Genomic DNA, 15,777 nt, shown 5'->3' on the forward strand with positions numbered 1-15,777 from the left:
GGGGTTATTCGAGATATCCTAATCGAAACCCTAGTAACGAGGCATTGGCTACCTTAAGAGAGCCATAGTTACTCGTCCCAATTGCTCACCCAGTCCAACATCTTTTCTTACTGCGACCTGTCTGCCAGAAGCGATATTTCACTAGTTGTGTATCATAAAAGAGTGATCGTTACTCCTCCCAGGGGTTATTCGAGATATCTTAATCGAAACCCTAGTAACGAGGCATTGGCTACCTTAAGAGAGTAGTAGTTACTCGTCCCAATTGCTCACCCAGTCCAACATTTTTTCTTACTACGGCCAGTCTGCCAGAGGAGATATGTCACTAGTTGTGTATCATAAAAGAGTGATCGTTTCTCCTCCCAGGGGTTATTCGAGATATCTTAATCGAAACCCTAGTAACAAGGCATTGGCTGCCTTAGGAGAGGCATAGTTACTCGTCCCAATTGCTCACCCAGTCTGCCATTTTTTCTTACAGTGGCCAGTCTGCCAGAAGCGATATGTCACTAGTTGTGTATCATAAAAGAGTCATCGTTACTCCTCCCAGGGGTTATTCGAGATATCTTAATCGAAACCCTAGTAACGAGGCATTGGCTACCTTAAGAGAGTCATAGATACTCGTCCCAATTGCTCACCCAGTCCAACATTTTTTTCTTACTGCGACCAGTCTGCCAGAAGCGATATGTCACTAGATGTGTATCATAAAAGAGTGATCGTTACCCCTCCCAGGGGTTATTCGGTATATTTTAATCGAAACCCTAGTAAAGAGGCATTGGCTACCTTAAGAGAGTCATTGTTAGTCGTCCCAATTGCTCACCCAATAAAACGTTTTTTCTTACTGCGGTCAGTCTGCCAGAAGCGATATGTCACTAGTTGCGTATCATAAAAGAGTGATTGTTACTCCTCCCAGGGGTTATTCGAGATATCTTAATCGAAACACTACTAACGAGGCATTGGCTACCTCAAGAGAGTCATAGTTACTCGTCCCAATTGCTCACCCAGTCCAACATTTTTTCTTACTGTGTCCAGTCTGCCAGAAGCGATATGTCACTAGTTGTGTATTGTAAAAGAGTCATCGTTTCTCCTCCCAGGGGTTATTCGAGATATCTTAATCAAAACTCTAGTAACGAGGCATTGGCTACCTTAAGAGAGTCATAGTTACTCGTCCCAATTGCTCACCTAGTCTGCCATTTTTTCTTACTGTGGCCAGTGTGCCAGTAGCGATATCTCACTAGTTGTGTATCATAAAAGAGTCAACGTTACTCCTCCCAGGCGTTATTCGAGATATCTTAATCGAAACCCTAGTAACGAGGCATTGGCTACCTTAAGAGACTCATAGATACTCGTCCCAATTGCTCACCCAGTCCAACATTTTTTCTTACTACGGCCAGTCTGCCAGAAGCGATATGTCACTAGTTGTGTATCATAAAAGAGTGATCGTTTCTCCTCCCAGGGGTTATTCGAGATATCTTAATCGAAACCCTAGTTATGAGGCATTGGCTACCTTAAGAGAGTCATAGTTACTCGTCCCAATTGCTCACCAAGTCTGCCATTTTTTCTTACTGTGGCCAGTGTGCCAGAAGCGATATCTCACTAGTTGTGTATCATAAAAGAGTCAACGTTACTCCTCCCAGGGGTTATTCGAGATATCCTAATCGAAACCCTAGTAACGATGCATTGGCTACCTTAAGAGAGTCATAGTTACTCGTCCCAATTGCTCATCCAGTCCAACATTTTCTCTTACTGTGGCCAGTGTGCCAGAAGCGATATCTCACTAGTTGTGTATCATGAAAGAGTCATCGTTACTCCTCCCAGGGGTTATTCGAGATATCCTAATCGAAACCCTAGTAACGAGGCATTGGCTACCTTAAGAGAGTCATAGTTACTCGTCCCAATGGCTCATCCAGTCCAACATTTTTTCTTACTGCAGCCAGTCTGCCAGAAGCGATATGTCACTAGTTGTGTATCATAAAAGAGTCGTCGTTACTCCTCCCAGGGGTTATTCGAGATATCCTAATCGAAACCCTAGTAACGAGGCATTGGCTACCTTAAGAGAGTCATAATTACTCGTCCCAATTGCTCACCCAGTCCAACATTTTTTCTTACTGCGACCAGTCTGCCAGAAGCGATATGTCACTAGTTGTGTATCATAAAAGAGTCATCGTTACTCCTCCGAGGGGTTATTCGAGATATCTTAATCGAAACCCTAGTAACGAGGCATTGGCTACCTTAAGAGAGTCATAGTTACTCGTCCCAATTGCGCACCCAGTCCAACATTTTTTCTTACTGCGACCTGTCTGCCAGAAGAGATATGTCACTAGTTGTGTATCATAAAAGACTCATCGTTACTCCTCCCAGGGATTATTCGAGATATCTTAATCGAAACCCTAGTAACGAACATTGGCTACCTTAAGAGAGTCATAGTTACTCGTCCCAATTGCTCACCCAGTAAAACGTTTTTTGTTACTGCGGCCAGTCTGCCAGAAGCGATATTTCACTAGTTGTGTATCATAAAAGAGTGATCGTTACTCCTCCGAGGGGTTATTAGAGATATCTTAATCGAAACCCTAGTAACGAGGCATTGGCTACCTTAAGAGAGTCATAGTTACTCGTCCCAATTGCTCACCCAGTCCAACATTTTTTCTTACTGTGTCCAGTCTGCCAGAAGCGATATGTCACTAGTTGTGTATTATAAAAGAGTCATCGTTTCTCCTCCCAGGGGTTATTCGAGATATCTTAATCGAAACCCTAGTAATGAGGCATTGGCTACCTTAAGAGAGTCATAGTTACTCGTCCCAATTGCTCACCAAGTCTGCCATTTTTTCTTACTGTGGCCAGTGTGCCAGAAGCGATATCTCACTAGTTGTGTATCATAAAAGAGTCAACGTTACTCCGCCCAGGGGTTATTCGAAATATCCTAATCGAAACCCTAGTAGAGAGGCATTGGCTACCTTAAGAGAGTCATAGTTACTCGTCCCAATTGCTCATCCAGTCCAACATTTTTTCTTACTGCAGCCAGTCTGCCTGAAGCGATATGTCACTAGTTGTGTATCATAAAAGAGTCGTCGTTACTCCTCCCAGGGGTTATTCGAGATATCTTAATCGAAACCCTAGTAACGAGGCATTGGCTACCTTAAGAGAGTCATAGTTACTCGTCCCAATTGCTCACCCAGTCCAACATTTTTTCTTACTGCGACCAGTCTGTCAGAAGCGATATGTCACTAGTTGTGTATCATAAAAGAGTCATCGTTACTCCTCCGAGGGGTTATTCGAGATATCTTAATCGAAACCCTAGTAACGAGGCATTGGCTACCTTAAGAGAGTCATAGTTACTCGTCCCAATTGCTCACCCAGTCCAACATTTTTTCTTACTGCGACCTGTCTGCCAGAAGCGATATGTCACTAGTTGTGTATCATAAAACAGTCATCGTTACTCCTCCCAGGGATTATTCGAGATATCTTAATCGAAACCCTAGTAACGAACATTGACTACCTTAAGAGAGTCATAGTTACTCGTCCCAATTGCTCACCCAGTAAAACGTTTTTTGTTACTGCGGCCAGTCTGCCAGAAGCGATATTTCACTAGTTGTGTATCATAAAAGAGTGATCGTTACTCCTCCGAGGGGTTATTCGAGATATCTTAATCGAAACCCTAGTAACGAGGCATTGGCTACCTTAAGAGAGTCATAGTTACTCGTCCCAATTGCTCACCCAGTCCAACATCTTTTCTTACTGCGACCTGTCTGCCAGAAGCGATATTTCACTAGTTGCGTATCATAAAAGAGTGATCGTTACTCCTCCCATGGGTTATTCGAGATATCTTAATCGAAACCCTAGTAACGAGGCATTGGCTACCTTAAGAGAGTAGTAGTTACTCGTCCCAATTGCTCACCCAGTCCAACATTTTTTCTTACTACGGCCAGTCTGCCAGAAGAGATATGTCACTAGTTGTGTATCATAAAAGAGTGATCGTTTCTCCTCCCAGGGGTTATTCGAGATATCTTAATCGAAACCCTAGTAACGAGGCATTGGCTGCCTTAGGAGAGGCATAGTTACTCGTCCCAATTGCTCACCCAGTCTGCCATTTTTTCTTACAGTGGCCAGTCTGCCAGAAGCGATATGTCACTAGTTGTGTATTGTAAAAGAGTCATCGTTTCTCCTCCCAGGGGTTATTCGAGATATCTTAATCGAAACTCTAGTAACGAGGCATTGGCTACCTTAAGAGAGTCATATATACTCGTCCCAATTGCTCACCCAGTCCAACATTTTTTTCTTACTGCGACCAGTCTGCCAGAAGCGATATGTCACTAGATGTGTATCATAAAAGAGTGATCGTTACCCCTCCCAGGGGTTATTCGGTATATTTTAATCGAAACCCTAGTAACGAGGCATTGGCTACCTTAAGAGAGTCATTGTTAGTCGTCCCAATTGCTCACCCAATAAAACGTTGTTTCTTACTGCGGTCAGTCTGCCAGAAGCGATATGTCACTAGTTGTGTATCATAAAAGAGTGATTGTTACTCCTCCCAGGGGTTATTCGAGATATCTTAATCGAAACACTACTAACGAGGCATTGGCTACCTTAAGAGAGTCATAGTTACTCGTCCCAATTGCTCACCCAGTCCAACATTTTTTCTTACTGTGTCCAGTCTGCCAGAAGCGATATGTCACTAGTTGTGTATTGTAAAAGAGTCATCGTTTCTCCTCCCAGGGGTTATTCGAGATATCTTAATCGAAACTCTAGTAACGAGGCATTGGCTACCTTAAGAGAGTCATAGTTACTCGTCCCAATTGCTCACCAAGTCTGCCATTTTTTCTTACTGTGGCCAGTGTGCCAGAAGCGATATCTCACTAGTTGTGTATCATAAAAGAGTCAACGTTACTCCCCCCAGACGTTATTCGAAATATCTTAATCGAAACCCTAGTAACGAGGCATTGGCTACCTTAAGAGAGTCATAGATACTCGTCCCAATTGCTCACCCAGTCCAACATTTTTTCTTACTACGGCCAGTCTGCCAGAATCGATATGTCACTAGTTGTGTATCATAAAAGAGTGATCGTTTCTCCTCCCAGGGGTTATTCGAGATATCTTAATCGAAACCCTAGTAATGAGGCATTGGCTACCTTAAGAGAGTCATAGTTACTCGTCCCAATTGCTCACCAAGTCTGCCATTTTTTCTTACTGTGGCCAGTGTGCCAGAAGCGATATCTCACTAGTTGTGTATCATAAAAGAGTCAACGTTACTCCTCCCAGGGGTTATTCGAGATATCCTAATCGAAACCCTAGTAACGAGGCATTGGCTACCTTAAGAGAGTCATAGTTACTCGTCCCAATTGCTCATCCAGTCCAACATTTTTTCTTACTGTGGCCAGTGTGCCAGAAGCGATATCTCACTAGTTGTGTATCATGAAAGAGTCAACGTTACTCCTCACAGGGGTTATTCGAGATATCCTAATCGAAACCCTAGTAACGAAGCATTGGCTACCTTAAGAGAGTCATAGTTACTCGTCCCAATTGCTCATCCAGTCCAACATTTTTTCTTACTGCAGCCAGTCTGCCAGAAGCGATATGTCACTAGTTGTGTATCATAAAAGAGTCGTCGTTACCCCTCCCAGGGGTTATTCGAGATATCTTAATCGAAACCCTAGTAACGAGGCATTGGCTACCTTAAGAGAGTCATAATTACTCGTCCCAATTGCTCACCCAGTCCAACATTTTTTCTTACTGCGACCAGTCTGCCAGAAGCGATATGTCACTAGTTGTGTATCATAAAAGGGTCATCGTTACTCCTCCGAGGGGTTATTCGAGATATCTTAATCGAAACCCTAGTAACGAGGCATTGGCTACCATAAGAGAGTCATAGTTACTCGTCCCAATTGCTCACCCAGTCCAACATTTTTTCTTACTGCGACCTGTCTGCCAGAAGCGATATGTCACTAGTTGTGTATCATAAAAGAGTCATCGTTACTCCTCCCAGGGATTATTCGATATATCTTAATCGAAACCCTAGTAACGAACATTGGCTACCTTAAGAGAGTCATAGTTACTCGTCCCAATTGCTCACCCAGTAAAACGTTTTTTGTTACTGCGGCCAGTCTGCTAAAAGCGATATTTCACTAGTTGTGTATCATAAAAGAGTGATCGTTACTCCTCCGAGGGGTTATTCGAGATATCTTAATCGAAACCCTAGTAACGAGGCATTGGCTACCTTAAGAGAGTCATAGTTACTCGTCCCAATTGCTCACCCAGTCCAACATCTTTTCTTACTGCGACCTGTCTGCCAGAAGCGATATTTCACTAGTTGTGTATCATAAAAGAGTGATCGTTACTCCTCCCAGGGGTTATTCGAGATATCTTAATCGAAACCCTAGTAACGAGGCATTGGCTACCTTAAGAGAGTAGTAGTTACTCGTCCCAATTGCTCACCCAGTCCAACATTTTTTCTTACTATGGCCAGTCTGCCAGAAGCGATATGTCACTAGTTGTGTATCATAAAAGAGTGATCATTTCTCCTCCCAGGGGTTATTCGAGATATCTTAATCGAAACCCTAGTAACGAGGCATTGGCTGCCTTAGGAGAGGCACAGTTACTCGTCCCAATTGCTCACCCAGTCTGCCATTTTTTCTTACAGTGGCCAGTCTGCCAGAAGCGATATGTCACTAGTTGTGTATCATAAAAGAGTCATCGTTACTCCTCCCAGGGGTTATTCGAGATATCTTAATCGAAACCCTAGTAACGAGGCATTGGCTACCTTAAGAGAGTCATAGATACTCGTCCCAATTGCTCACCCAGTCCAACATTTTTTTCTTACTGCGACTAGTCTGCCAGAAGCGATATGTCACTAGATGTGTATCATAAAAGAGTGATCGTTACCCCTCCCAGGGGTTATTCGGTATATTTTAATCGAAACCCTAGTAACGAGGCATTGGCTACCTTAAGAGAGTCATTGTTAGTCGTCCCAATTGCTCACCCAATAAAACGTTTTTTCTTACTGCGGTCAGTCTGCCAGAAGCGATATGTCACTAGTTGTTTATCATAAAAGAGTGATTGTTACTCCTCCCAGGGGTTATTCGAGATATCTTAATCGAAACACTACTAACGAGGCATTGGCTACCTTAAGAGATTCATAGTTACTCGTCCCAATTGCTCACCCAGTCCAACATTTTTTCTTACTGTGTCCAGTCGGCCAGAAGCGATATGTCACTAGTTGTGTATTGTAAAAGTGTCATCGTTTCTCCTCCCAGGGGTTATTCGAGATATCTTAATCGAAACTCTAGTAACGAGGCATTGGCTACCTTAAGAGAGTCATAGTTACTCGTACCAATTGCTCACCAAGTCTGCCATTTTTTCTTACTGTGGCCAGTGTGCCAGAAGCGATATGTCACTAGTTGTGTATCATAAAAGAGTCAACGTTACTCCTCCCAGGCGTTATTCGAGATATCTTAATCGAAACCCTAGTAACGAACATTGGCTACCTTAAGAGAGTCATAGTTACTCGTCCCAATTGCTCACCCAGTAAAACGTTTTTTGTTACTGCGCCCAGTCTGCCAGAAGCGATATTTCACTAGTTGTGTATCATAAAAGAGTCATCCATACTCCTCCCAGGGGTTATTCGAGATATCTTAATCGAAACCCTAGTAACGAGGCATTGGCTACCTTAAGAGAGTCATTGTTAGTCGTCCCAATTGCTCACCCAATAAAACGTTTTTTTTTTACTGCGGTCAGTCTGCCAGAAGCGATATGTCACTAGTTGTGTATCATAAAAGAGTGATTGTTACTCCTCCCAGGGGTTATTCGAGATATCTTAATCGAAACCCTACTAACGAGGCATTGGCTACCTTAAGAGAGTCATAGTTACTCGTCCCAATTGCTCACCCAGTCCAACATTTTTTCTTACTGTGTCCAGTCTGCCAGAAGCGATATGTCACTAGTTGTGTATTATAAAAGAGTCATCGTTTCTCCTTCCAGGGGTTATTCGAGATATCCTAATCGAAACCCTAGTAATGAGGCATTGGCTACCTTAAGAGAGTCATAGTTACTCGTCCAATTGCTCACCAAGTCTGCAATTTTTTCTTACTGTGGCCAGTGTCCCAGAAGCGATATGTCACTAGTTGTGTATTGTAAAAGAGTCATCGTTTCTCCTCCCAGGGGTTATTCGAGATATCTTAATCGAAACCCTAGTAACGAGGCATTGGCTACCTTAAGAGAGTCATAGTTACTCGTCCCAATTGCTCACCCAGTAAAACGTTTTTTGTTACTGCGGCCAGTCTGCCAGTTGCGATATTTCACTAGTTGTGTATCATAAAAGAGTGATCGTTACTCCTCCGAGGGGTTATTCGAGATATCTTAATCGAAACCCTAGTAACGAGGCATTGGCTACCTTAAGAGAGTGATAGTTACTCGTCCCAATTGCTCACCCAGTCCAACATTTTTCTTACTGTGTCCAGTCTGCCAGAAGCGATATGTCACTAGTTGTGTATTGTAAAAGAGTCATCGTTTCTCCTCGCAGGGGTTATTCGAGATATCTTAATCGAAACTCTAGTAACGAAGCATTGGCTACCTTAAGAGAGTCATAGTTACTCGTCCCAATTGCTCACCAAGTCTGCCATTTTTTCTTACTGTGGCCAGTGTGCCAGAAGCGATATCTCACTAGTTGTGTATCATAAAAGAGTCAACGTTACTCCTCCCAGGCGTTATTCGAGATATCTTAATCGAAACCCTAGTAACGAGGCATTGGCTACCTTAAGAGAGTCATAGATACTCGTCCCAATTGCTCACCCAGTCCAACATTTTTTCTTACTACGGCCAGTCTGCCAGAAGCGATATGTCACTAGTTGTGTATCATAAAAGAGTGATCGTTTCTCCTCCCAGGGGTTATTCGAGATATCTTAATCGAAACCCTAGTAACGAGGCATTGGCTGCCTTAGGAGAGTCATAGTTACTCGTCCCAATTGCTCACCCAGTCTGCCATTTTTTCTTACTGTGGCCAGTCTGCCAGAAGCGATATGTCACTAGTTGTGTATCATAAAAGTGTAATCGTTACTCCTCCCAGGGGTTATTCGAGATATCTTAATCGAAACCCTAGTAACGAGGCATTGGCTACCTTAAGAGAGTCATTGTTAGTCGTCCCAATTGCTCACCCAATAAAACGTTTTTTCTTACAGCGGTCAATCTGCCAGAAGCGACATGTCACTAGTTGTGTATCATAAAAGAGTGATTGTTACTCCTCCCACGGGTTATTCGAGATATCTTAATCGAAACCCTAGTAACGAGGCATTGGCTACCTTAAGAGAGTCATAGTTACTCGTCCCAATTGCTCACCCAGTCCAACATTTTTTCTTACTGTGTCAAGTCTGCCAGAAGCGATATGTCACTAGTTGTGTATTATAAAAGAGTCATCGTTTCTCCTCCCAGGGGTTATTCGAGATATCTTAATCGAAACCCTAGTAATGAGGCATTGGCTACCTTAAGAGAGTCATAGTTACTCGTCCCAATTGCTCACCAAGTCTGCCATTTTTTCTTACTGTGGCCAGTGTGCCAGAAGCGATATCTCACTAGTTGTGTATCATAAAAGAGTCAACGTTACTCCTCCCAGGGGTTATTCGAGATATCTTAATCGAAACCCTAGTAATGAGGCATTGGCTACCTTAAGAGAGTCATAGTTACTCGTCCCAATAGCTCATCCAGTCCAACATTTTTTCTTACTGCAGCCAGTCTGCCAGAAGCTATATGTCACTAGTTGTGTATCATAAAAGAGTCGTCGTTACTCCTCCCAGGGGTTATTCGAGATATCTTAATCGAAACCCTAGTAACGAGGCATTGGCTACCTTACGATAGTCATAGTTACTCCTCCCAATTGCTCACCCAGTCCAACATTTTTTCTTACTGCGACCAGTCTGCCAGAAGCGATATGTCACTAGTTGTGTATCATAAAAGAGTGATCGTTACTCCTCCCAGGGGTTATTCGAGATATCTTAATCGAAACACTAGTAACGAGGCATTGGCTACCTTAAGAGAGTCATAGTTAGTCGTCCCATGGCTCACCCAGTAAAACGTTTTTTCTCACTGCGGCCAGTCTGCCAGAAGCGATATGTCACTAGTTGTGTATCATAAAAGAGTAATCGTTGCTCCTCCCAGGGGTTATTCGAGATATCTTAATCGAAACCCTAGTAACGAGGCATTGGCTACCTTAAGAGAGTCATAGTTAGTCGTCCCAATTGCTCACCCAGTCTGCCATTTTTTCTTACTGCGGCCAGTCTGCCAGAAGCGATATGTCACTAGTTGTGTATCATAAAAGAGTGATTGTTACTCCTCCCAGGGGTTATTCGAGATATCTTAATCGAAACCCTACTAACGAGGCATTTACTACCTTAAAAGAGTAGTAGTTACTCGTCCCAAATGCTCAACCAGTCTGCCATTTTTTCTTACTGCGGCCAGTCTGCCTGAACCGATATGTCACTAGTTGTGTATCATAAAAGAGTGATCGTTACTCCTCCCAGCGGTTATTCGAGATATCATAATCGAAACCCTAGTAACGAGGCATTGGCTACCTTAAGAGTGTCATTGTTAGTCGTCCCAATTGCTCACCCAATAAAACGTTTTTTCTTACTGCGGTCAATCTGCCTGAAGCGATATGTCACTAGTTGTGTATCATAAAAGAGTGATTGTTACTCCTCCCAGGGGTTATTCGAGATATCTTAATCGAAACCCTCCTAACGAGGCATTGGCTACCTTAAGAGAGTCATAGTTACTCGTCCCAATTGCTCACCCAGTCCAACATTTTTTCTTACTGTGTCCAGTCTGCCAGAAGCGATATGTCACTAGTTGTGTATTATAAAAGAGTCATCGTTTCTCCTCCCAGGGGTTATTCGAGATATCTTAATCGAAACCCTAGTAATGAGGCATTGGCTACCTTAAGAGAGTCATAGTTACTCGTCCCAATTGCTCACCAAGTCTGCCATTTTTTCTTACTGTGGCCAGTGTGCCAGAAGCGATATCTCACTAGTTGTGTATCATAAAAGAGTCAACGTTACTCCTCCCAGGGGTTATTCGAGATATCTTAATCGAAACCCTAGTAACGAGGCATTGGCTACCTTAAGAGAGTCATAGTTACTCGTCCCAATTGCTCAACCAGTCCAACATTTTTTATTACTGCGACCAGTCTGCCAGAAGCTATATGTCACTAGTTGTGTATCATAAAAGAGTCGTCGTTACTCCTCCCAGGGGTTATTCGAGATATCTTAATCGAAACCCTAGTAACGAGGCATTGGCTACCTTACGATAGTCATAGTTACTCCTCCCAATTGCTCACCCAGTCCAACATTTTTTCTTACTGCGACCAGTCTGCCAGAAGCGATATGTCACTAGTTGTGTATCATAAAAGAGTGATCGTTACTCCTCCCAGGGGTTATTCGAGATATCTTAATCGAAACACTAGTAACGAGGCATTGGCTACCTTAAGAGAGTCATAGTTAGTCGTCCCATGGCTCACCCAGTAAAACGTTTTTTCTCACTGCGGCCAGTCTGCCAGAAGCGATATGTCACTAGTTGTGTATCATAAAAGAGTAATCGTTGCTCCTCCCAGGGGTTATTCGAGATATCTTAATCGAAACCCTAGTAACGAGGCATTGGCTACCTTAAGAGAGTCATAGTTAGTCGTCCCAATTGCTCACCCAGTCTGCCATTTTTTCTTACTGCGGCCAGTCTGCCAGAAGCGATATGTCACTAGTTGTGTATCATAAAAGAGTGATTGTTACTCCTCCCAGGGGTTATTCGAGATATCTTAATCGAAACCCTACTAACGAGGCATTTACTACCTTAAAAGAGTAGTAGTTACTCGTCCCAAATGCTCAACCAGTCTGCCATTTTTTCTTACTGCGGCCAGTCTGCCTGAACCGATATGTCACTAGTTGTGTATCATAAAAGAGTGATCGTTACTCCTCCCAGCGGTTATTCGAGATATCATAATCGAAACCCTAGTAACGAGGCATTGGCTACCTTAAGAGTGTCATTGTTAGTCGTCCCAATTGCTCACCCAATAAAACGTTTTTTCTTACTGCGGTCAATCTGCCTGAAGCGATATGTCACTAGTTGTGTATCATAAAAGAGTGATTGTTACTCCTCCCAGGGGTTATTCGAGATATCTTAATCGAAACCCTCCTAACGAGGCATTGGCTACCTTAAGAGAGTCATAGTTACTCGTCCCAATTGCTCACCCAGTCCAACATTTTTTCTTACTGTGTCCAGTCTGCCAGAAGCGATATGTCACTAGTTGTGTATTATAAAAGAGTCATCGTTTCTCCTCCCAGGGGTTATTCGAGATATCTTAATCGAAACCCTAGTAATGAGGCATTGGCTACCTTAAGAGAGTCATAGTTACTCGTCCCAATTGCTCACCAAGTCTGCCATTTTTTCTTACTGTGGCCAGTGTGCCAGAAGCGATATCTCACTAGTTGTGTATCATAAAAGAGTCAACGTTACTCCTCCCAGGGGTTATTCGAGATATCTTAATCGAAACCCTAGTAACGAGGCATTGGCTACCTTAAGAGAGTCATAGTTACTCGTCCCAATTGCTCATCCAGTCCAACATTTTTTCTTACTGCAGCCAGTCTGCCAGAAGCGATATATCACTAGTTGTGTATCATAAAACAGTCGTCGTTACTCCTCCCAGAGGTTATTCGAGATATCTTAATCGAAACCCTAGTAACGAGGCATTGGCTACCTTACGAGAGCCATAGTTACTCGTCCCAATTGCTCACCCAGTCCAACATTTTTTCTTACTGCGACCAGTCTGCCAGAAGCGATATGTCACTAGTTGTGTATCATAAAAGAGTGATCGTTACTCCTCCCAGGGGTTATTCGAGATATCTTAACCGAAACCCTAGTAACGAGGCATTGGCTACCTTAAGAGAGTCATAGTTAGTCGTCCCATGGCTCACCCAGTAAAACGTTTTTTCTCACTGCGGCCAGTCTGCCAGAAGCGATATGTCACTAGTTGTGTATCATAAAAGAGTAATCGTTACTCCTCCCAGGGGTTATTCGAGATATCTTAATCGAAACCCTAGTAACGAGGCATTGGCTACCTTAAGAGAGTCATAGTTACTCGTCCCAATTGCTCACCCAGTAAAACGTTTTTTCTTACTGCGGCCAGTCTGCCAGAAGCGATATTTCACTAGTTGTGTATCATAAAAGAGTGATCGTTACTCCTCCGAGGGGTTATTCGAGATATCTTAATCGAAACCCTACTAACGAGGCATTGGCTACCTTAAGAGAGTCATAGTTACTCGTCCCAATTGCTCACCCAGTCCAACATCTTTTCTTGCTGCGACCTGTCTGCCAGAAGCGATATTTCACTAGATGTGTATCATAAAAGAGTGATCGTTACTCCTCCCAGGGGTTACTCGAGATATCTTAATCGAAACCCTAGTAACGAGGCATTGGCTAGATTAAGAGAGTCATAGTTACTCGTCCCAATAGCTCACCCAGTCCAACATTATTTCTTACTGCAGCCAGTCTGCCAGAAGCGATATGTCACTAGTTGTGTATCATAAAAGAGTCATCGTTACTCCTCCGAGGGGTTATTCGAGATATCTTAAGCGAAACCCTAGTAACGAGGCATTGGCTACCTTAAGAGAGTCATAGTTACTCGTCCCAATTGCTCACCCAGTCCAACATTTTTTCTTACTGCGACCTGTCTGCCAGAAGCGATATGTCACTAGTTGTGTATCATAAAAGAGTCATCGTTACTCCTCCCAGGGATTATTCGAGATACCTTAATCGAAACCCTAGTAACGAACATTGGCTACCTTAAGAGAGTCATAGTTACTCGTCCCAATTGCTCACCCAGTAAAACGTTTTTTCTTACTGCGGCCAGTCTGCCAGAAGCGATATTTCACTAGTTGTGTATCATAAAAGAGTGATCGTTACTCCTCCGAGGGGTTATTCGAGATATCTTAATCGAAACCCTACTAACGAGGCATTGGCTACCTTAAGAGAGTCATAGTTACTCGTCCCAATTGCTCACCCAGTCCAACATCTTTTCTTGCTGCGACCTGTCTGCCAGAAGCGATATTTCACTAGTTGTGTATCATAAAAGAGTGATCGTTACTCCTCCCAGGGGTTATTCGAGATATCTTAATCGAAACCCTAGTAACGAGGCATTGGCTACCTTAAGAGGGTAGTAGTTACTCGTCCCAATTGCTCACACAGTCCAACATTTTTTCTTACTACGGCCAGTCTGCCAGAAGCGATATGTCACTAGTTGTGTATCATAAAAGAGTGATCGTTTCTCCTCCCAGGGGTTATTCGAGATATCTTAATCGAAACCCTAGTAACGAGGCATTGGCTGCCTTAGGAGAGTCATAGTTACTCGTCCCAATTGCTCACCCAGTCCAACATTTTTTCTTACTGTGGCCAGTCTGCCAGAAGCGATATGTCACTAGTTGTGTATCATAAAAGTGTAATCGTTACTCCTCCCAGGGGTATTCGAGATATCTTAATGGAAACCCTAGTAACGAGGCATTGGCTACCTTAAGAGAGTCATAGATATTCGTCCCAATTGCTCACCCAGTCCAACATTTTTTCTTACTGCAGCCAGTCTGCCAGAAGCGATATGTCACTAGTTGTGTATCATAAAAGAGTGATTGTTACTCCTCTCAGGGGTTATTCGAGTTATCTTAATCGAAACCCTACTAACGAGGCATTGGCTATCGTAAGAGAGTAGTAGTTACTCGTCCCAATTGCTCACCCAGTGTGCCATTTTTTCTTACTGCGGCCAGTCTGCCAGAACCGATATGTCACTAGTTGTGTATCATAAAAGAGTCATCGTTACTCCTCCCAGGGGTTATTCGAGATATCTTAATCGAAACCCTAGTAACGAGGCATTGGCTACCTTAAGAGAGTCATAGTTACTCGTCCCAATTGCTCACCCAGTCCAACATTTTTTCTTACTGCGGCCAGTCTGCCTGAACCGATATGTCACTAGTTGTGTATCATAAAAGAGTGATCGTTACTCCTCCCAGCGGTTATTCGAGATATCATAATCGAAGCCCTAGTAACGAGGCATTGGCTACCTTAAGAGTGTCATTGTTAGTCGTCCCAATTGCTCACCCAATAAAACGTTTTTTCTTACTGCGGTCAATCTGCCTGAAGCGATATGTCACTAGTTGTGTATCATAAAAGAGTGATTGTTACTCCTCCCAGGGGTTATTCGAGATATCTTAATCGAAACCCTACTAACGAGGCATTGGCTACCTTAAGAGAGTCATAGTTACTCGTCCCAATTGCTCACTCAGTCCAACATTTTTTCTTACTGTGTCCAGTCTGCCAGAAGCGATATGTCACTAGATGTGTATTATAAAAGAGTCATCGTTTCTCCTCCCAGGGGTTATTCGAGATATCTTAATCGAAACCCTAGTAATGAGGCATTGGCTACCTTAAGAGAGTCATAGTTACTCGTCCCAATTGCTCACCAAGTCTGCCATTTTTTCTTACTGTGGCCAGTGTGCCAGAAGCGATATCTCACTAGTTGTGTATCATAAAAGAGTCAACGTTACTCCTCCCAGGGGTTATTCGAGATATCTTAATCGAAACCCTAGTAACGAGGCATTGGCTACCTTAAGAGAGTCATAGTTACTCGTCCCAATTGCTCATCCAGTCCAACATTTTTTCTTACTGCAGCCAGTCTGCCAGAAGCGATATATCACTAGTTGTGTATCATAAAACAGTCGTCGTTACTCCTCCCAGAGGTTATTCGAGATATCTTAATCGAAACCCTAGTAA

This window comes from Schistocerca gregaria, chromosome X (genome assembly GCF_023897955.1).
Source record: "Schistocerca gregaria isolate iqSchGreg1 chromosome X, iqSchGreg1.2, whole genome shotgun sequence".
Lineage (NCBI taxonomy): Eukaryota > Metazoa > Arthropoda > Insecta > Orthoptera > Acrididae > Schistocerca > Schistocerca gregaria.